The 22,653-nt window shown below is 43.9% G+C and overlaps 1 long non-coding RNA gene across 3 annotated transcripts; it reads left to right on the plus strand.

Moving 5' to 3' along the window:
• Nucleotides 1-7,996: 7,996 nt before the first annotated feature.
• LOC135625914 (uncharacterized) lies at nucleotides 7,997-22,483 on the plus strand. 3 transcript variants are annotated; one of them, XR_010492203.1, is made up of 6 exons: nucleotides 7,997-8,379; nucleotides 8,459-8,598; nucleotides 9,855-9,953; nucleotides 10,092-10,319; nucleotides 10,635-10,757; nucleotides 21,387-22,483. It is a non-coding gene; the product is annotated as an uncharacterized LOC135625914 (long non-coding RNA). The 3 variants fall into 3 exon arrangements; XR_010492202.1 differs by having other exon boundaries at nucleotides 8,462-8,598; nucleotides 9,379-9,953; XR_010492201.1 differs by having other exon boundaries at nucleotides 8,462-8,598.
• The last annotated feature ends 170 nt before the right edge of the window (nucleotides 22,484-22,653 follow it).

The raw sequence follows: 22,653 nt of genomic DNA on the forward strand, positions 1-22,653 counted from the left end.
GATATGCATGACCAGCCCGCCTGAAGTAAAAAGCCATGCATCGGACCCCCTGCATGCAAGAACCGACGCATAGCTCCTTTCGGGGGGGCATATGATATGGCAAAAAATGGCAGACCCAGCACAGCCGGACGGGACAGAAGCAGGTAATGGTTGAAGCTCGCCCATACCCTGCGATCCCCCGATCTCCCACGCAACCCCCTGAGCAACACACTGCCCGAGGCTCTCCGTACCCTACAGCAGCTCGGCCTCCCACACAACCCCAACGGTAACATCAAACCTCCTCTATAAATACCCCCGAGCCCTTGGCAAATGGGGGGATGACACTCAACAGACGGAGGTTTCTCCTCCTCCTAAACCCCCTCCGCATCTTTCTCTAACTTGATCGTCGGAGGGGTCGGGTCGAGCACCCCGGCCCGACCTGTGTGCAGGTGCGAGACGGTGTCGCCTCTTCCTGGCACTGTGGCGGAGCTTCTTCTCGACCGGGACGACCCGAGCCGCCGACCCGACCGGGCGACCCGAGCCGCCGAACCGACCTCCCGACCTGAACCACCGAGCTCGGCCGCCGGGAGACCTCGAGGAGCGCCCCCAAGGAGATCACCGCCTTCCGGACCCGAACCAAGCCGCGACGGCCCCGAGGCCACGGCTAAAAAAAGTTACTTACACTAACAACATATGTAAAGGCGAGACTCTTCGGGTTTGTTTCTCTTTCCTTTCTATCTTTATCAGTAGTAGAGAGAGATGTGTGATAGAAATAATAGAAGATAAGAACAATAATTGAAGAAGCTTTATTGTAGAAATGAAATAACTTTAGCTTCAATACATTAACATGTTCCCTCTCCTATTTATACAAATTAGGATGAAGGATTTCCCTAACAGAATAAAGGATTTTCTTCAACAGAATAGAGAAATTTCCTCATATAGTTAGGAAAATCTTATCTTCTATCATGCCCCCGCAAGATGGTGCTCCTGACAAGGATACCAATCTTGGATTGATGCAAAGAATTGTTTACAAGCGAGAGGCTTCATGAGTAAGATAAGTATAGATCGTTGCTGCTGCTGTTGTTGTGATGGCACAGGCGTTCCCTTCATTTTCCTTAAGTCTGCCGAATGTTGACAGATCAGCGAAGACTACCGCGGTGAGGAAGATGAGGATTGACCACGGAGCCTCTTAGGAATGCAACAGCGTTAGTCGCTGGCCGAAGGGTGAAGCTTTACTTTTCTCAACGACGTTGGTCGCTGGCCGAAGGCAAGAGCGAAGCTTCGCTTTTCTCAACGACATTGGTCGTGGTTGCGATTACGACGGCTACGATGGTAGAGAAGAAATCTACAGTAATGTTGCAGTGATGCTACTACAGCAAAGGAGGAAACTACAATAGAGGAGGAAGCTGTAGCAGAAAAGGAAGCTATAGCAGAAGAGGAAGGAAAATAGCTACAATGAGGAAGAAAGGTGGGGCAGTGCTGATGAGCAGCACTAGAGATGCCGTAGCGGAAGGGAACGGACGTTGGCGCAGAGTGGCAACACCAATGATGAATTGGCAACGAGAAGAGAGCTTGCTCTAAGCAAGCGGCTCTGATACCATATTTGTCATGGACTTAGCTGGTTTTGCCTAAGTCGTGCGGCACCCGTGCGTGTCCGTCCGCAAAGGTCAGCCTCCCCGAACTTTCCCATTGTCCCTTGGGACCAACAAAAGAGAGAACAGGTTAGAGAGAATGCCTCACTCGGGATCCACAAGCAAACATCTCCGAAAAACACTTTATAGACAATGCAAATTACAAACAGACATTACAAGCTCTGAACAGTTGCAAAACAAAGAGTAAAATGGTCCATTACAGACCAAAAATCTCTCCCACGTGTCCATATGACACAACCTTTATTTACAAGCCTAAAGCGGCCACCAACCCAACTAAAATGAGACTATTAAGCCTTCGACCATCCCTCTACATCAAAAGACACGGATATACATAAGCATTACATCAAAACATCATGTTTAGAAGTTTGTCTGTTACATTCTCCCCACTTATTCCTTCGACGTCCTCGTCGAAGCCTTTGTCGACACTGCAACTCCTCGCCTCTGCTGAGTCTTCAATCTGCTGCTCCAGCTGCAATGCGTCTCTTGACTCCCAATTGCTCTCCGCTACTGTTTTTGAGTAGTCAAACCTTTAATCCGCCATGCTGCTTCAACTCACCAATGACTCTGACTCCGGTGTGGGGTTGGCTGAGTTGTGTTGATTCCTGTTGGTTCCTGCGGATCCTCCAGACGAAGGAAAAGACCATCCTTACTGCGCCAGTCTCTCAAATGCCTCATGCCGTTTGAACTAGGCGGATACTTGTTGGAGCTTTTAACGAGCATCGTCTCGCAAACTCCTGAAGTTTGGGTCATTCCTCCACAAAATTTGCTCATTGACTCTTCTTTCACTTAGTTATCACATCCAAGTAGGTTCACATCACTTCCACTTTCGATTGACATTTCGTTGGAAAATTTAGCAAACAATCTACTCTCAGTAACACCGATCACCGTTGGTGAGGATTTGACAACTATTGTCTTCCATTATCTTCGAAGGGTCTTTGAACATATGCAGAGCTCCTCTGCTGGATAGATAAGAGAATTGGGGTACTCGGTTTCGCCCATTCTCTTAAGAGTTGAGAAGGCAAAGGTTACTTGACTTCGCCCGCCTCCTCGAAGTTGTACTCCATGCATCGAGCTGGTTACTAGCTTTCGCCTGCTCTTTGCTCACACTTCTGGAGCACTCGAAGTGTTTGCACTCCTTGCGTTGAGTTAGCTACTGTGATTCACCTTCTCAATGCCATTGAACTTCTGGAATGCAGGAAGTTTTCACCCCAACTTGGAGTAATTCTCTAGTAGATTTGGTCGCCTCTGGGATTGTACCGTCTTCTCCATCAACCCTGCCGCCTACTCCCCTGAGTAGCGAAGGTACAGCACCGCGTACTACATACTTCGTTCCTTGGTCATGCACTCTTGCATGACCCGAAGTCCTTCACTTTCGGCTATCTTGATGAGAAACTCATTGACACCGGTCTTACGAAGTTCCTTGGCCTCTGCCCTTTAGCCTTGTCTCGGTACTTGGAGTTTGCCTCTGCATGCTCCACCTCCTCGGCTCCTTTCACGACCAAGCGCTCTCCCTCCATGAGAGCAAGGGATCAATGACTTTCACGGAAGTCCCGCCTTTGCGGTACCATGGCGCTGCCATGCCCATGGCACTACTATCCGTCGCCTCGCATCTGCATCCCTTTTCTTCACAATCAGTAGATATGCCTCTGTGGCACTCCTCCGAGTCCACCTCCATTCTAATTGATGCTTGATATTGGGTAGCTAAGTCCCTCTGGACTCATCGTCGCTTCCTCGCCCTTTTCGACCCCCTGCTTCAACACCTCCGTGTTCTCCAAGCAGCTCCCTTTGGTCGATGGAAAGACATACTGCAACTCCCATGCACGACCTCTGCCATTACATTGTAGGGTTTGCACCGATTCTGTTCTCCTTAGCTTCCTTGGTAGCAACGTTCGCTTACTCGACCTTGTCCTCTGACTTGTTGGGCTCCCTTAAGCGAATATGAGCTCTAGAGCAGTCCAACTCTCCAGCTGCTTCGATCATACCGCTTTATGATCAAGTCCCTCCCATGGGACTCACTAGTACTTGCATTCGAACTTCTCCCTTGGTGGAACACAGCCCCCATATGCTGATGACCAAGGCCTTCATCCGATGCAAAATTCGATGCATGCACGGAAGACTCGCCTCTGCGGTACCATGGCCTTCACTCATTGAATCCATAGCCCTTCTTGCCATCGTGTTGTTCACCGAAGTAGAGCTTCTAGTAGCTCTTGATCATACCTCCGTATGATCCAGTCCCTCACGGGGCAAGATTGTGAGTGTCACATTGCCACGAACTGTTCCACCACGATCCACTGCACCATGTCCCCTCCTGGTGACATCTCCATTGCATTCTGATCCTTGTGGGATGAACTCGAATTGTGGTCCCTCCATGTGTGGCCTCTGCCAATACATCGCAGGGTCTCTTCCACCTTCGATTTTGTTCGCTCCTTTGGCAATCGACCTTCATCCGCCCACTCTTGGGTCACACCAAGATGAAGCACCGCTCTAGGACAGTCCGTCGCCTAGTAGCTCCCGAAGTCCCTCGACTTCGCTGCAATTAGTGCACCATTGTCTGGATCATGGGCCTCTGCACCTACCAGCACAATCTTCGCTGCGCACTGACTCCTTCATAGCAACTTGAATGACAACACTGTGGCATATTCTTCAAGAGTACCCGCCTTTGCGTCCTCTTGCCCCGTGCTAAGGCCTTCTGAACCCAACTTCGCCTCCGCAAATTGAGTCGCCTTAGTTCCTCCATCAAATGCTCCTTCGAGATAAAGTGCATGTGCCCAGAAGCTCCCTTCGTCTTTGGCACCATGAAAGATGAGTCCGCTCCGTCAGAATGAATGATCCATGGAACAACATGATCCTGCTCTTGCCTTTGCAAGAGTTCATGTCCTTGATCTCTGTCCAAGGAAAGCACTATGCCTCTGCTCCATGTTCCATCTTCTATGTTGGCTCCCTTCATGCGGCTTGGGTACTTCGCCAAGTTACACCTAAGTTGCTTCGTTCCTCGTTTTTGCATTGAGTTGATGATGGCCCTCGCGCCCACCATTAGTCTATGAGCGACCGTTCACTAATTCTTTGATCGGAAGATTGAGCATAACCTGTTCTTTAGTAACCTTTCGTAAAAACTCCTATTGGCTGGCTGGCTGGCTACCTAATACTTCTTGAAACAAGCTGCTGGCTCCTCTCTGCAGTCAACTATGTGAGTGAAAAAGTGAACTATACTCTAGAATACAGGACTAGCTCATAGCTCATTAATATATATTCATTTGTTCCTTACTCTCTATGCCTTCGGGTGCGATGCGAGGAAAGGATACGTCAACTCTACTCGGAGGGGTGCGATGAAAGTCTCCAGTTTCAAGTCCAGCTCGAATAGAAAGGAAGTCTCCAGTTTCAAGTCCAGTTGTCGGCGATAGGTAGCTGCCCGGAGTCAGTCCTGATCGTCTTTCATAAGGAGCCAGATCTTAATCCAATCTCAAGTCAGGTGCGATGTGATATGGCAAAAAAATGGCAATGTGACACGTCATCCCCCTGACCAACGCACTGCCCGAGGCTCGCCATACCCTGCAGCAGCTCGGCCTCCCACGCAACCAAAGGTACAGTCCTGCCCTGCAGACAGCTACATCAGGTAACATCAAACCTCCTCTATAAACACCCCCGAGCCCTTGGCAAAGGGGGGGAGATCACACACTCAACAGACGGAGGTTTCTCCTCCTCCTAAACCCCCTCCGCATCTTTCTCTAACTTGATCGTCGGAGGGGTCGGGTCGAGCACCCCGGCCCGACCTGTGTGCAGGTGCGAGACGGTGTCGCCTCTTCCTGGCGCTGTGGCGGAGCTTCTTCCCGACCGGGACGACCCGACCTCCCGACCCGAACCGCCGAGCTTGTGGGGGAACTCACTCAAACACAAGACTGAGAGGCTCTTCTTCTGCCTCATCCACAATCCCCTCCACATCCTTCTCTAACTTGATCGTCGGAGGGGTCGGGCCGAGCTCCCGGCCCGACCCGTGTGCAGGTGCAAGACGGTGTTGCCTCTTCCCGAAGCTGCGGCGGAGCTTCTTCCCGACCGGGACGAACCGAGCCGCCGACCCGACCGGGTGACCCGAGCTGCCTCCCGAACCGAGCCGCCGAACCGACCGGGTGACCCGAGCTGCCGAACCGACCTCCCGACCCGAACCACCGAGCTCGGCCGCCGGGAGACCTCGAGGAGCGCCCCCAAGGAGATCACCACCTTCCGGACCCAAACCAAGCCGCGACGGCCCCGAGGCCACGGCTAAAAAGGTTACTTACACTAACACGATGAAAGGTGTTGGCTCTAAAGTAAGGTCAGCTGCTGTTGCTTGTCTAGTAGTTACTTGGCGGGCCCTTCGCTTCAAATACTGACCCTGCTTATTGCCAAATCAAAGCAACTTGCTTATAATAGAAGATCAAGGACTTGTTAAAGCATGGAAAGGTGTATCCAGAAAGCACAGTCCGAGCAATGATGTAGGCGCCCTCTCACCTAATGTATTTAACCAACAGATTGCATGGATTTGGATCTCGCATCACAATGTGTAGTAATAAGAATTGCTGTCTCTCTAGGAGTATTGCGGTCTTCGTACCTTTTGTACAATCCTATTGTAGAAGTAGTGAATAAGTAACAGTACCTTCCTTATGCAAGCTAGGAAGTCAGTGATCAAGCAAATGACTTTTCCAAGTGTTCTTTTTGGACAACCAGGTAAGATATCGAATTAGTAAATAGAACAACGCTTAGTCTAAGGAAAGATCTAGTAAGATATCGAATTAGTAAATAGAACAACGCTTAGTCTAAGGAAAGATATAGTAAGATAACGAATTAGTAAATAGAACAACGCTTAGTCTAGGGAAAGATATAAAAAGAGAGAAGCCTCCTAAAGTTTAAGTGGTCAAGGGTCGGAGGGCTCGGCTCACATTAATACCAAGCAGGGCAGACCTTGTCTAACAATCCATACTAGTGCGTATAACGAGCATCCCGGCCGGTAAGAAGTAGGGTGTTCTTATAATCCTTATCGGAAAAGCTTGGTTGGATAGCTAATATAGATACCGATGTATAAATGTCTACTCTTCCTCCCATTGAGGACAAAGGGACTCTCTCTCTCTGGTGTTCAAGCCTTAAACTCAGTTGCTACTATCTGATTGCCCTAACTACACTTGAAGCTGATTGCCCCAACTCCCCTTAGTACAGAGTCTAGCTCCGATGCTTCTGCTTCATCTCTTGCAGACAATGCTCGAACTGCTCAGATCCATGAAGCAGTTATTAACAAGTCCTGAGTTCATGGCGGCAGGGAGTTCTTTAGCAAAGGCAAAGATAGAAGACAAGCCAATTACCTTTACTAGACAATACTGGCAACTGCTCTTTAGTTATTCAATCTATGGATTTGACTATACAGATTACTTGCAAGGCTATAATGTTCACTGAAAAGTTGATTAGAGTTATCATAAGTAAACTCCGCCTGAGTATTAGCTAGACTATACAGATTTGATTAGAGTAAATAAACAGCAAGTAAGTCCTAGTCAGGACATACATGGATTCATTCCAAGGACATATATGAATCCAAGGCTGAGGTTGTGGAATGAATCCATAGACTATACAGATATGATTCATAAGTAAGGCCATTCTATGTACATATATTTATCAAATATATGTACATAGTCAAATATTTTTCGCACAATAAAAGTTGGTCTATACATATTTGATTAGAGTAACAAGGCGAGTTGATATATTTATCAAATATGTAACTTTTCAAAAGCAATCTATGGATTTGACTATATTTATCAACTTTTCAGTGGTTACAACCTATGAGCAGTTAAATATGATCCAGTAACTGAGCTTGCTCTTTAGTATATGTATATATATATATATATATATATATATATATATATATATATATATATATATATATATATATATGTATGTATATATATATATATATACATATATATATATATGTATGTATATATATATATATATATATATATGTATGTATATATATATATATATATGTATGTATATATGTATATATATATATATATATGTATATATATATATATATATATATATATATATGTATGTATATATATATATATATACATACATATATATATATATATATATACATATATACATGTATATATACATGTATATATATATGTATATATATATACATGTATATATATATACATATATATATACATGTATGTATATATATATATACATGTATATATATATATGTATATATATGTATGTATATATATATATATACATACATATATATATATATGTATGTATATATATATATATACATACATATATATATATGTATGTATATATATATATATATATATCTCCTCCGCCCGCTTCGCCTCCAAACCGCGGGTGGGACCTCCATCCGAGCAAACGCTGCGCATTAGCTGCTCGCTCTGCCGCCAGCGACTCCATTACAGATGCGCTCCGCATGATCTCGGAGTCTGCCGCGGTCTACCGTGGACCCGCTTGCTTCGACGCTGTCAGCGGCAAGCTCGTGGAAAAGGCGGGAGTCCAGTTCCGTTTCACGAGCGGAAGGTGTTTGCTCTCGGGCCTCACTGACTCGTTGCTTCTTGTCAGGGACGTGTTGAAGAGTTGCAGAGATTTGACTTCAGTTGTGTCTGGTCTTGCCTTCTTGTTTGTTGACTGTAGTGCATTAGGCATAAACGAAAGCTGGTGCTACTAAATGCAATCTTACTTTGGCCTCCACTTCCCTTTTAGTGTGAGTACTGCTTTGCCTTATGTTTCTTTAGTGAATCTGTTTCAATCTCTGACTCTTAATGTTAATTACTCTTTCTTAGCAGCTCATAGCATAATACAACTCTCTGGAGGAAGTTACATAAGTCATGTCTTGCTTTTAGTTCCAATTGATCTCCAACTTATGAAAACACTCTCATTCTTGTTCCACTTGCTCCAGATAAGAGCCAAAAGTTGGTCCTTGGTAAGTACTTTTATATGTTACATCAACATCTGAATAGGACGCTGATATTTTATTCTGAGAAAACAGTTGTAGAATTCATCACCAGATTATGGTTTTGAACTTGTTGGTCCATGCTGTGTTGTTTCATGTTCCATCATGGTTGTGAGTAATGCAACTGGAAGCCCATTGCCTCTTTTGGTAGAATCACGTTCTTGCCATGCTCCAATTCTCACTCTGTAGTTTTTTAGTTAGTGAACGTCTGCAGGATTTGGTCTACTTTGGGTTAGTATAGAAGGAAGCTTAAGTATCATCACAACCAACATGTTCCTCTCTTACATGTTTTTCATTCCAAGCAATTAAATTGTTCTTTGTACAGTTGTTCTTCGATGCTTCTCTTTTGTCTTGACAATGATGACAATTCCTGTGAAAAATTTGTATATCACATTGTACTTGATGATACTAAATCCTTCTCATTTATCATTGTTGCTCACTTTTAACATATTATCCACTTTATGTTGATCTCACTTGCATGACATCATAAAAGCAAACTTATATCTTTTACTGTTTGATTCAGATTTTTCATCTGAGTTCTTCCTCTTAACTTGTATATCATTATTTAGTTAATAAGCCATTTTATAGTTCCTCAAAGGATGATATACTTATCTCTGCTACCTGCTCACACTAATGGTAATGTTGAACTGATTTTGTTATTATAACATCATTACTATTAACTTGGCATTTCTTGGTATTGTGTTGTTCATCAGATTTTTTTTAGTTTAGCTGTTCTTTTGGGGTTGCCAGATATTGGTCATATATCCTATAATGGAGAAATGGTCATTCAACGATGTCAAATTACCCAGGCCATAGCAATTCTTGTGATTAGAAATGGTGACAATGTATATAAAAATGCTATGAATGTCAGGAGTACAGTGAAAGGTTGCATTCAATCTGGCTTTGCAGGGATAATTCCTGAAGACTAGGTAAAGATTCTGCATTAGATTCTGGAGATCTTCCTTCTAAAGTGATTAGATTCAAACTTAAACATACTGAATTATATGTAAATGCAAGTAGAAAAATTTAATTATACTAGACAATGTTGCTTCTGCAATTATGAGTCTTTATGAATGGTTATCTCTCTCATTTGTTTTCTTCTACTTGGTTATAATGGGAGAGTCTTCTTTTTCTCTTTAGATGCTACTTTGTTACTCCAAGAAAGTGAAGATTGTGTTTGTCATAGTTAATGACTCATATACTGCTGTTCGCCTTGCTCCTGATAGATGCTATTGTTAAGGTGTCACCAAAGCTTGCGGTCATACTTGTGGAAGTAAGGTAGTTTCTGGAGAGGAAGTGGTACATGCATAAAAGCAACTATTGGGGTATGTAGGAAAATTGGCTGTGATATTATGATGGTAGCACAGGCTGATTCTTGCCATGCTACCTTTTGAGGAATCTCTAAAGTGATTGAGACCCTTTGCTGATGCTGGAGCTAATGTTCTATTCATCACTTGCTTCAGGGGAAGAGATGAAGGCCTTTGCAACATCCTCATTTACTTCCAAAAATGGTAAAATTGTTTGCACAGAGAAACTGGTGGCAATAGCAAGACAAAGGACCTGTTTGTGTTCGGAATCATATTGCATGTGCTCATCATTTTATCTTGAAGAACAAACAGCTATTTGTTCAGCAAAATAAGATTCTTAGTGGCCTCAAAATTCCCTCTGTTATACTTCAGATCATCATGAAGGTGAGTCAAATAGCTAATGTCAATTCATGTGCTTGGCATGTTATTGCAACAATGCATAGAAGGTCTACTTGGTCAACAACTTCCGTTCATGTGTAGCTGTAGAAGGCAATGGTTCAGGTTTTTATTATATGGTTTACTTGAATATCTTCAGGATGCCTTCCTGATATGTTTCTTCCTCTTGTTTGGGTTGTAATTGATAATTTTTTCATATAAGAAATTGATAACACCAGTTAGTTTTTTCTGTTTCTAAAATCCTTCAACTTTTGTTATGAAGCATATGGATTTCTTGGTACAATATTCTTTTCCTATTCTCAGGCTGGCATGCTTGAAGGTGGGGAAAGAACTCCAATGCTGAATCCTGTTGAACTTGAGGAGATTGGTTCCATGCTTGTGAGCTATCCATTATATTTGATTGGGATATCAATCTCAACACTGGAGGTACATTCTTTTAGTTTTAAGAATAGTCAACTTCTGTACTCTTTCTGTAATCTGGAGATAGATTTATTAATGGTTAGCAACATTTTCTAATGTGCTGCTTCTATGATCTTAGCTACCTCTGGTGTTCTTATTTTATGCACATAGAGATGCATGTCTTTTGGATCTATACCTTGTTATGTGCTTTTAGGTTCCTTTTAACTTTTTGATAATGTGTTGGTTTGTGGCATCGCTCTTCTTCAACATTGCCTTAATGGAAACCACAATATCCCGTTACTATAACAAGATATATGACACACTCACTTTTTTCATTGAGCATGAATGTTGGCGCATGGATGCCAAAAACTCTAGATACTCATGCATCTTGCTTATTTCTGTTTGTGTGAGGAATTTATCTCAGTTTAAACTTAGTAGACATCATACAGAATTAGCATTCCTAGTACCCATCTTGAGAGACAAGGGGCCAAAAGAACTAATAACATTGCTTGTATGAACTGAGAAAACTTTAGATGTTATTTTGACAACTTAGTGATGCAGATTCTGTTTAATATCATTTAAGTTGTAAGAATGGATTAGTCATGGACAGATGCTAGATATTTCGTGCCCATTTTCATAAATATCAAGCTTTGATCATTTACTTCCTTTTGATACAGAAGACTGAATAAGTTTAACCCGAACAACTACTAGACTAAAAAACACATGTGATAAATCAGATGATTAATCATGTTGACTTTAATAAGGGTCAGTGATTTAAAAAGCGTTAGGCGCCAAAAGGCGCTAAGGTCCAAAAACGCCCGAGGCGCTAAAATATAAAAATATATAATATAATTAATAAATATAATTATTTAAAATTTTAAATAAAAATATGCTATTAAATTAAAAAAAATCTAAGATACAAAATCATAATGTCACATTAACATAAAGTTTCAAAATTCAAAATAATATATTATTAATCTAATAAATACAAATACTATTATTAGTATACAAAAGGAGAAGAAGGAAGAGGAGTGTAAGGAGGTGCTGATTGAGAAAAGAGGAAGCGGCAGCGGGAGCGGGAGCGGCAACAACGGCAACAGTAGTGAGTAGCGGGAGCGGGAGCAGGAGCGGCGAGCAGCAAGCGACGACAACAGCAGCAGTAGCGAGAAGCGACAGCGGCAACGAGCAGGGTTAAGGTTGGGCAACGACAACTGATATCTATGCTTTAGTTGGTTCGATTGAACCAACTAAAGCATCGGAGACGAACCAGACCTAAAACGTTGGTTCGGTCACCTGGGCTGGCGGTGCCTCTTTGAAGCGCGTCGCTCGGAAGTGAAGCGAGGCGCTCGGGCCTCTCCTCGCCTCGCCCGAGCGCCTTTTTAAATCACTGATAAGGGTCATAATATCAGGCCTATATATTACTAAATCTATGTTATGATCCATTTATTTTTTAAGCTTTGAATAATGTTTTATTGAGTCCAAGTCCTGGTGGACTCTGGGTGGAACTCTATAAATAGGGATGTATCTGTTTCTTTTCGGCAACCAATAAAATATTATTCCAGTCTTCTGACAAACCCTAGGAGGCTGATCCTCTTGAAGTGATCGTCCCCTTTTATCCATTTTCTTCAATGATAAAACTCTAGGGTCTTATCATTTGGTACCAGAACAACGATCCTTAGCGTTCTCGTTGCAATTTCTTACAATACCTCATCGTAGCTCTTATCATCTTAAAAAAAAAAAAAAAAAAAAGAGAAGAAAGAAAAAAAGAAACAGCAGCCATACCCATCCTTCTCGCAGCGAGAAAGGGCCGTTGCTTCCCAGCCAGCAACCACCGTCGCCGTAGTGTCACGGACTTAGCTGGTTTTGCCTAAGTCGTGCGGCACCCTTGCGTGTCCGTCCGCAAAGGTCAGCCTCCCCGAAGTCTCCCATGCCCCTTAGGACCCACAAAAGAGAGAACGGGTTAGAGAAAACGCCTCATTCGGGATCCACAAGCAAACATCTCTGAAAACAGACTTACAAACACAATGCAAATTACAAACAGACTTTACAAGCTCTGAACAGTTGCACAACAAAGGGTAAAATGGTCTATTATAGACCGAAATCTCTCACAAGTGTCCACATGACACAACCTTTATTTACAAGCCTAAAGCGGCCACCAACCCAACTAAAATGAGACTATTAAGCCTTCGGTCGTCCCTCTACATTCTGTGCAAAGCCTGAACATACCAAAAGACACGGACATACATAAGCATTACATCAAACATCCTGTTTAGAAGTTTGTCTGTGACATTCTCCCCCACTTATTCCTTCGACGTCCTCGTCGAAGCCTTTGCCGACACTACAACTCCTTGCCTTTGCTGAGTCTTCAATCTTCTGCTCCAGCTGCAATGCGCCTCTTGGCTCCCAACTGCTCTCCGCTGTTGTTTTTGAGTAGTTGAACCTTTGATCCGCTATGCTGCTTCAACTCGCCAATGACTTTGACTCTAGTGTGGGGTTGGCTGAGTTGTGTTGATCCCTGTTGGTTCCTGCGGATCCTCCAAATGAAGGAAAAGACCATCCTTACTATGCGTCAGTCTCTCAAATGCCTCATCCTGCTTGAACTGGGTGGATGCTTGTTGGAGCTTTAACGAGCATCGCCTCGCAAACTTTTGAAGTTTTGGGTCCTTCCTCCACAAAATTTGCCCATTCACTCTTCTTTCACTTAGTTGTCACTTCCAAGTAGATTCACATCACTTCCACTTTCGATTGACATTTCGTTGGGAAATGAAGCGGGCAATCTACTCTCAGTAGCACCGATCACCGTTGGTGAGGATTTGACAACTATTGTCTTCTATTATCTTCGAAGGGTCTTTGAACCTGTGCAGAGCTCCTCTGCTGGATAGATAAGAGAATTGGGGTACTCGGTTTCGCCCATTCTCTTAAGAGTTGAGAAGGCAAAGGTTACTTGACTTCGCCTACCTCCTCGAGGTTGTACTCCATGCATCAAGCTGGTTACTGGCCTTCGCCTGCTCTTTGCTCACACTTCTGAAGCACTTGAAGTGTTTTCACTCATTGCGTTGAGTTAGTTACTATGATTCACCTTCTCAATGCCCTCGAACTTCTGGAATGCAGGAAGTTTTCATCCCAACTTGGAGTAATTCTCTTATAGATTTGGTCGTCTCTGGGATTGTACCGTCTTCTCCATCAACCCTACTGCCTACTCCACTGAGTCGTAAAGGTACAACACCGCATACTGCCTGCTTCATTCCTTGGTCATGCACTCTTGCATGACCCGAAGTCCTTCACTTTCGACTATCTTAATAAGAAGCTCGTTGACACCGGTCTTACGAAGTTCCTTGGGCTCTGCCCTTCAACCTTATCTCGGTACTTGGAGTTTGCCTCTGCATGCTCCACCTCCACGGCCCCTTTCACGGCCAAGCGCTCTCCCTCCATAAGAGCAAGGGATCAATGACTTTCAAGGAAGTTCCGCCTTTGCGGTACCATGGCGCTGCCATGCCCATGGCCCTACTATCCGTCGCCTCGCATCTGCATCCCTTTTTGTCACAATCAGTAGATATGTCTCTGTGGCACTCCTCCGAGTCCACCTCCATTCTAACTGATGCTTGATTTTGGATAACTAAGTCCCTCTGGACTCATCGTCGCTTCCTCGCCCCTTTCGACCCCTTGCTTCAACACCTCTGTGTTCTCCAAGTAGCTCCCTTTGGTCGATGGAAAGACATACTCCAACTCTCATGCATGGCCTCTGCCATCGCATTATGGGGTTTGCACTGATTCTGTTCTCCTTAGCTTCCTTGGTAGCAACGTTCGCTTACTCGACCTTGTCCTCTAACTCGTCGGGCTCCCTTAAGCGAATATGGGCTTTGGAGCGGTCCAACTCTCCAGCTGCTTCGATCATACCTCTGCATGATCAGGTCCCTCCCATGGGACTCACTGGTACTTGCATTCGAACTTTTCCCTTGGTGGAATACAACCCCCATATGCACCAAGGTTTTCATCCGATGCAAAATTCGATGCACGCATGGAAGACCTGCCTCTGCGGTACCATGGGCTTCGTTCCTTGAATCCATAGCCCTTTTTGCCGTCGTGTTGTTCACCGAAGTGGAGCTTCCAGTAGTGCCCGATCATACCTCCGTATGATCTAGTCCCTCACGGGACTATGTTGTGTGTATCGCATTGCCACGAACTGTTCCACCATGATCCGTTGCACCATGTCGCCTCCTGGTGATATCTCTATTGCATTCCGATCCTTGTGGGATGAACTCGAATTGTGATCCCTCCATGTGTGGCCTCTGCCAATACATCGCAGGGTCTCTTCCACCTTCGATTTTGTTCGCTCCTTTGGTAATCGACCTTCATCCACCCACTCTTAGGTCACACCTAGATGAAGCACCGCTCTAAGACAATCCGTCGCCTAGTAGCTCCCGAAGTCCACCGACTTCGCTGTAATTAGTGCACCATTGTCTGGATCCTTGGCCTCTGCCCCTACCAACACAATCTCCGCTGCGCACCACTTCCTTCATGGCAACTTAAATGGCAACACTGTGGCATATTCTTCAAGAGTACCCGCCTCTGCGTCCTCTTGCCCCATGCTAAGGCCTTCTGAACCTAACTTCGCATCCACAAATTGAGTCGCCTTAGTTCCTCCATCAAATGTTTTTCCGAGATAAGGTGCATATGCCCAGAAGCTCCCTTCGTCTTTGGCACTATGTAAGATGAGTCCCCTCCGTCAGAATGAAGGACCCATGGAACAACATGATCCTACTCTTGTCTCTGTAAGAGTTCATGTCATTGACCTCTGTCTTAGGAAAGCACTGTGTCTCTGCTCCATATTCCAACTTCTATGCTGGCTCCCTTCATGCGGCTTGGGTACTTCGCCAAGTTACACCCAAGTTGTTCCGCTCCTCGTTTTTGCATTGAGTCGATGGTGGCCCTCACGCCCACCATTCCACGGGTCAGGCCCCCCTTGAGTCCGATCTCCATATCGACTCCAAGTGTGCCTTCATTTGAGTTGCTCTGGGTCGCTCCCCCACTTGATCTCGCAATGCATCTACCAATGCATTCTCTCGAGCGAGATCATACAACGACTCCTCGCCGCTTGCTCAGTCCATTGAGCTTCGTGGAGTTGTTGTTTGTTGAGGTACTCCTCAACATGTGAGATCCGTCCCACATGATTCTCCCTCTAGAGAGCCGAGACTTATCCCTCCTGGATAACTGTCATGTTAGAGCAACATCTCTCTTCGTTTCGGAGACCACCATTCCCTTGGACTACTCCGATCTGCTGAACAAACTATGCATTGTTCTGCCTCCAGCAACTTGCTAGATTGCGACTCCACGTCAATACAGCCCCCGCTGCACCACTTAAGGCCTAGCAACATGCTGAACTCGTTGCACTCTTTAGCCTCTTACGGACGTATCCTTCACATGCCGAAGAGAAAGTTTCAATGCTCCATGGCGCCGAGTTTCGGTCGCCTTGGGATGGCCTCGAACATTCCATCGTCCGCATACAAGCCCATGCATGAGTACCAAATTCTTTGAGTTAGCAATTCCCCTCACCTTTGTGAGCTTTGTACAACTCGTTAAGTCACTGAACAACTCATTCCACCTTGCATGGTCTCATCATTTACCAAGCGCCTCGCTTGTCTTGAGCACCATCAAGTATAGTTGTCAACGTTGAGTCGTAGCTCAAACTCAGCCATCCCAACCTTTGTGCGCTCCGCATTCTTCCAAGCTTGCTTGTTCTCATGGTGCCTCTTGCGCGAAGGGTTGGCCATTCCTCTGATAGCCAATGTCAGATGTCCGCTCCTCCGAGCGACTCCTTTTCCCTATATCTCTATGCCCGTTTTCCCCCAAACGGTCGCGCGTGTGCTGACTGCCCTCAACGCAGCCCCGCTAGGTCCCCCACATTTGCATGTTAAGTGTTTTTATGAGTGCTTGTCCCGCTCTGATATCATCTGTCATGGACTTAGCTAGTTTTGCCTAAGTCGTGCGGCACCCTTGCGTGTCCGTCCGTAAAGGTCAACCTCCCCGAAGTCTCCCATGTCCCTTAGGACCCACAAAAGAGAGAACGGGTTAGAGAAAATACCTCATTCGGGATCCACAAGCAAACATCTCTAAAAACACTTCATAGACAATGCAAATTACAAATAAACTTTACAAGCTCTGAAAAATTGCACAACAAAGGGTAAAATGGTTCATTATAGACCGAAAATCTCTCACAAGTGTCCACATGACACAACCTTTATTTACAAGCCTAAAGCGGCCACCAACCCAACTAAAATGGGACTATTAAGCCTTCGGTCGTCCCTCTACATTCTGTGCAAAGCATGAACATACCAAAAGACACGGACATACATAAGCATTACATTAAACATCCTGTTTAGAAGTTTGTCCGTGATAGTAGTTCTCCGGCCAGTGGACCACCGCCATCCTACTAGAGCAAGAAAGGGTTGTCGTCGTTGTTTCCCGACCAACGAACCATCCCCCTCATCGATCCCAACCCTCGGCGACCATTGGTGACATTACTCCCAACCGTGCCACCATCGCTGCCAGCCATCGCAGCCTTGTCCTTAACTGCTCGCGATCCTTCGATATCACCAGTCGACCCTCTACTATCGCAGTCGTCGGTTGCCACCACTGCTTCCTCTACGCCACCGGCATCGACAACAGCCGCTGCAGCCTTGTCCTTAACCACTCGCGATCCTTTGGCATCACCAGCGTCTCCTTCTGCGGTGCGATAGAAATAGAGCACCCTCTACTGCCGTAGTTGCCTGTTGCCACCATTGCCGCCTCTCGACCCTTGTCAACGTCGCCTCCCAGCCACGCCCTCAACACTGCCTCGGTCGACACCAGCCTCCCAGCCTTGACAGTAGATTTGACAGCTACTCCCAACCACACCACCGTAGCCTCAACCCCGGTTGTTCGGTGATCGCTCCCCTTAGGTTGCAGCAACCGCCGCCACACGCGTAGCCACCCTCACAACCGCTCCCCCTACCGACGCCGTCGCTTTCCAACCCCCGCAGCCTAAGTCCCTACAGCCTCACCCCATGCAACGACAGAAATAGAACAGCAACTTTTCCTCCTCGCAGCGACTGCAACAAGCCTGTACGCTGTCCTCGGCATCTGCTTCCTCGGCAGCTTCGCGTTCCCTTACGCCCTCAACGTTGCCACAGGCCAAACTTCACAACAGCCACACCGAATAGTGCAATACTAATGCCCTTGACCCGACACCAGAAACAAGAGTTGGAGATTACAGATTTGTAGTCTTACGCAATGGGCTATCGACAACTCAGTGAAAGCCCAACTAGCCTTGGAAACCATAATTGAGAATCGGTTGCAAGAAACCCTTAACGATCTTAAAAAGAGTCTATTGGAGAGCTTTAGCAAGTTTCAACAAGATGAAAGTTAAAGTCTTACATTGAACCAATCTAGAGACACAGGAAAAAAGGAATCAAGAACAAGACACAAGCTACTCACGTATGAAGGTGGAATTCCCAAGATGGGAAGATGGATATCTCACCAGTTGGATCTCTAAAGCAGAAATTTTTTTTCGTTTTCACAAAACTCCAGAAGAATCCAATGTGGAAATAACTTCAATCCAACTAGATGGAGATGTAATATAATGGTATGATTGATACAAAACTTGTCATGGGGTTCCCTCGTAGGAACAATTCAAGAGAGGGTTTCTCGTTCGCTTTGGACCATCTGAATATGAGAATGTTGATGGGCAGCTTGCTAAAATTCGTTAGATTTCTACAGTACTACAATATCAGAGTAGATTTGAACGATTGTCAAATCAAGTCAGAGACTGATCCAAACGATAATTGGTGGGAACATTTATTGAAGGACTTAATTTAGATATCCGATGTGAAGTCAAAGCTCACCAACCCCGCACTATGACAGCTGCAATCTCATTTGCACGTTTGCATGAGGAAAAAATCATCAGGGAAAATCGTCGAAATAGAAGTGACAACAAACAGATGATCAGTAAGCCACCCGCCCCATCTATTCCCAATTAAAACCCTAACACCCGAAGACTAAACCGAGAAGAACTCAAGGAAAGATCAATGAAGGGTTTGTGTTGTCACTATGATGAAAAGTGTAGGGAGCACCGATGTAAACAAGGGCAACTTCTAATGATTGAACAAATTGGAGAGGAACCCGAAGCTAATAATGTGGACTCCGATCAGGAAGGTATGGATTCTGATGAAGATGTTGGACCTATCATACATATAGTGCATGTATTAGCCGGCTACTCTGACCCGCAAACTATGGAAGTTGGAGGAACTTTGGAACATCAACATGTTACAGTTTTAATTGATACTAGTAGCACTAACAATTTTATGTACAGTAAGGTTGCTGACCAATTGGCTTACCACATTAAAGGATGTGACAAATTCGAAGTAAAGGTTGTTGATGGACAGATTTTAACTTATGATAGCAAATGTTCGAATTGATTATACAGGGCCAAGAGTTGCTTTTGGACTTCGTTTTGCTACCCTTGGAAGACTTCAAAGTGCTGCTTGGAATTGAATGACTATCAACCCTGGGTGATGTTTCTTGAAATTTTTCTAAACTAATCATAAAGTTTTTTATTAATGGAAAGCAGATGATCCTAAAAGGAAGACGTGGAAGTAAGGTCACAACTGCCACTAGCCATCGGATAGAGAGAGTTCTTCATAAGACTGCAACGACTACTACACTGAAAGGCTGACCTTATTGCTTACACTATCAAAAAGTGGAGATCGTACTTATTTGATCAACGGGTTGTGATGCGTCGTAGATACCTTGTGATTGAAGTGTTGAAAGAGAAATTTCTCGAGTTTGATGCTGCTCAACCTCGAGGACAAGGTTGATTTGAAGGGGAAGGAATTATTATGATCCATTTATTTTCTGAGTTTTGAATAATGTTTTATTGAGTTGGTCTAGTTTAATAAAAGTTGGATAGGGGTTTATTTGATATTTATTTATTTATTTATTAAGAGTCCAAATCCTAGTGGACTCTAGGTGGAACTCTATAAATAGGGATGTATCTGTTTCTTTTCGGTAATCAATGAAATATTATTCCAGTCTTCTGACAAACTCTAAGATGTTGATCCCCTCGAAGTAATCAAGGAGACCGATTCCCTCGAATTAATCATCCCCTTTTCTCCCCTTTCTTCAGTGATAAAACCCTAGGGTCTTATCAATATACTTGTCATTGTTGCTTGTATGCATTGTCTTAAAAGAAAATAAGATAATGTACATACAAAACCCAAGGATATCATTGCTGTTTGATTTTATTATTTCTCCTTCATGAACATAGTTTAAGATAACAGCTGAAGATGATTATTGCTGATGAGAAATATGTAGTATGCTCATTTGTCAACAATAAAATATTTGTTATTTTTCATATATTATCTTTTATCATGATGCCGTCATGTCCTCCATGCAAAGTACAATGGGCACCCTTGAATAATAGGCTGCTATGGTCTCTTTTCTGCTTTTAGGAATTTTATGAATGAAATGTTGACTGTTGCAGAGAAGATCAAGACACTATGACACTATTAGCTGAAAATTCTCCAAAAGGATTTCATGATCTTTCTATGAAGTTTCCTCACATTCTTGTACATGAATGGAAAAGATAGATAGTATGCATCAACACTTTATACACATCCAGGTCAACCATGTGGAGCCAAATTTACTCCCCATGTAAACATCTCATCCTCAGGACCATAAGAACAGGATTATGTCTTTCTATGTTATAGGCCAACTTATTGTATGCATACAGAGGTAGTTACCAACTGCAACTGGAACAAGTTGCTGGTCTTCCTAAGATTTTGACTTGCAAAAGTCCTTGCCACCTCAGATTTTGTGGAAATAAACTTACTTGAAGGTCAAGGCAACATTAACTGATGATTCTGTATAAGGTTTTCATAGTTCTAAGAAGCTTCGTCAGAACATGTACGTAGGGAATTGATATGGTGCATAAACACTTATGCACGTCCAATTTAAACAGAGGGAGTCAAATCTACTCCCATGTAATCATCTCAACCCCGGGCCCATATGAGCTGGTTGACATTAGTCTGTTTTTGGCCTACTTATGGTATCTGTGACAAAATTGCACAAATGACCCTTGGAAGTATTTGATTTTTTGTAGTTTTATCTCTAAATTCAAGTTTAGCATACTTACATCTCAGCAAAACCCAAAAACTATATAATGTTCTTGTAGTTGTTCTCTAGTAACTAACTTTAGCCATCATTTATCTGTTAGAATGGAGTCATTGGAATTTTAATTGACATTATTATTTTTTAAGAAGCATTATGATGGTAAGAATTTTTGGTATTTAGATATTGTATATATTTTCTAATAATTCTAAATTCCAATTAGCCACTGGTAGACATGGATAGTAGTGGGTTTTGGATGGATTTTAATTGGAGATGTCTACAGTGAGGATCCTAGTTTTTTGGGAACATGTATGCTATTATATATTGGAACTTGTAGGCGCAACTATAATTTTCCGACTTTGCAAGCACAAATATGTAAAACTCCTATGATATACCTGTGGCTCAGATGCAGCAGTAGCTTCCGTAAAAAGGGTACAACCTTGCTGCTGCAGGGAATTCAACTGATCTCTCTTAAACAGTTACTGTTGCTAACATTGATTTGATACATCCCAGGTTGGTGTGGAGCAAGTAATACCATACCAGTGACAAAAACTCTGGAAGCCATCTCTAAGACTACAACAGCAGCCTTTTGAAGCTGAAGATTGCTGCTCAAGGTCGGTTTGCAGCCTCTGCCGGTCTCACTTTGGTAAGCTCAGGTTGCTGCACAAGATGCAATAAACAAATGGTGGCTGTGGTCAAAAGAAAGGAAAAAGAGGGGCTTTGCATCCAAAGAAGAAACACTTTCAGTTACGTTCCACTTGGTCAGTAAAGCAAGGCAGGCATTGATTTCCATAAAGGACACGAGAGAGAGAGAGAGAGAGAGAGAGAGAGAGAGAGAGAGGCCGAGGAATGGAATTCTGGGCTAGATGCAGTGAAAGAGGCCAAGCTAAAGCAGTAAACCTAATTGTGTGGCTGCTGCTTATAGAAGAATTGTGTATTCAAATCCCAGAGGACCAAGCTATAGACGAAGACAAAGATCAGTCAAGGGCTGCTGCTGAACCTGGCTGATGCAATCCACTTCAGCCTTCCAAGTATTATAAGGCTTCTTAGTCATAGTATAACACAGACAATTTGGTGAGATGTTACAAAAATCTCCAATCAGAACTCTGTCACAAAAAAAAAAAAAACACCAAAAAGAAAGAAAAGGAGGCAACATCAGCAACTTGTTAAAAAGAAGGGAGAATGAACTTTCTCAACCACTATTATGCTGCACTAATGGGTGAAGATCTGACAGCAGGTTTAGCTGTATTGAGTAGTTGCATCAAAATCTAGTGGCATCATCCTCAGTTGGAACCTCTACTTTGTTCCTGACAAACTCGAGCAAGTTCCATTCTTTTTTAGTGTTTCTGAAACGTCCATGGAAGAACAAGATCTCACAAAACTTGCCTGGAAGCTGACACGAGGTATGAGTACATTGGAAGCCAGGCTAACCTTCTCTGGCCTCGCAATCTTCCAAGCTCCAAAAACTATATCGAGCCAGTACTACAATAAAGCTTCTTTCACCAACCTTTGCAAGACACAGCTAAGGCCATGGCCAATAATTGCGCATCAGATTGTATCAGATAGCAGAGGTGAGATATAATACAGTTTTCTGTTCCCCACTGCTCTCACTGCCTACCTCTCATCTCTTCATCCTGTGAGCTGTTGCATGTACGACGATGGACACGCGTGACGTGTCTACTCTTAGGTTCATTCATTACGTAACCACCTCCCTCACACTTGCGTTTGGACCTCATCGCGGTGTCCCTTTTTCTTGGTGAACTAATTCCGTATCTAGATG

The sequence above is a fragment of the Musa acuminata genome, chromosome BXJ2-10 (assembly GCF_036884655.1).
Source record: "Musa acuminata AAA Group cultivar baxijiao chromosome BXJ2-10, Cavendish_Baxijiao_AAA, whole genome shotgun sequence".
Lineage (NCBI taxonomy): Eukaryota > Viridiplantae > Streptophyta > Magnoliopsida > Zingiberales > Musaceae > Musa > Musa acuminata.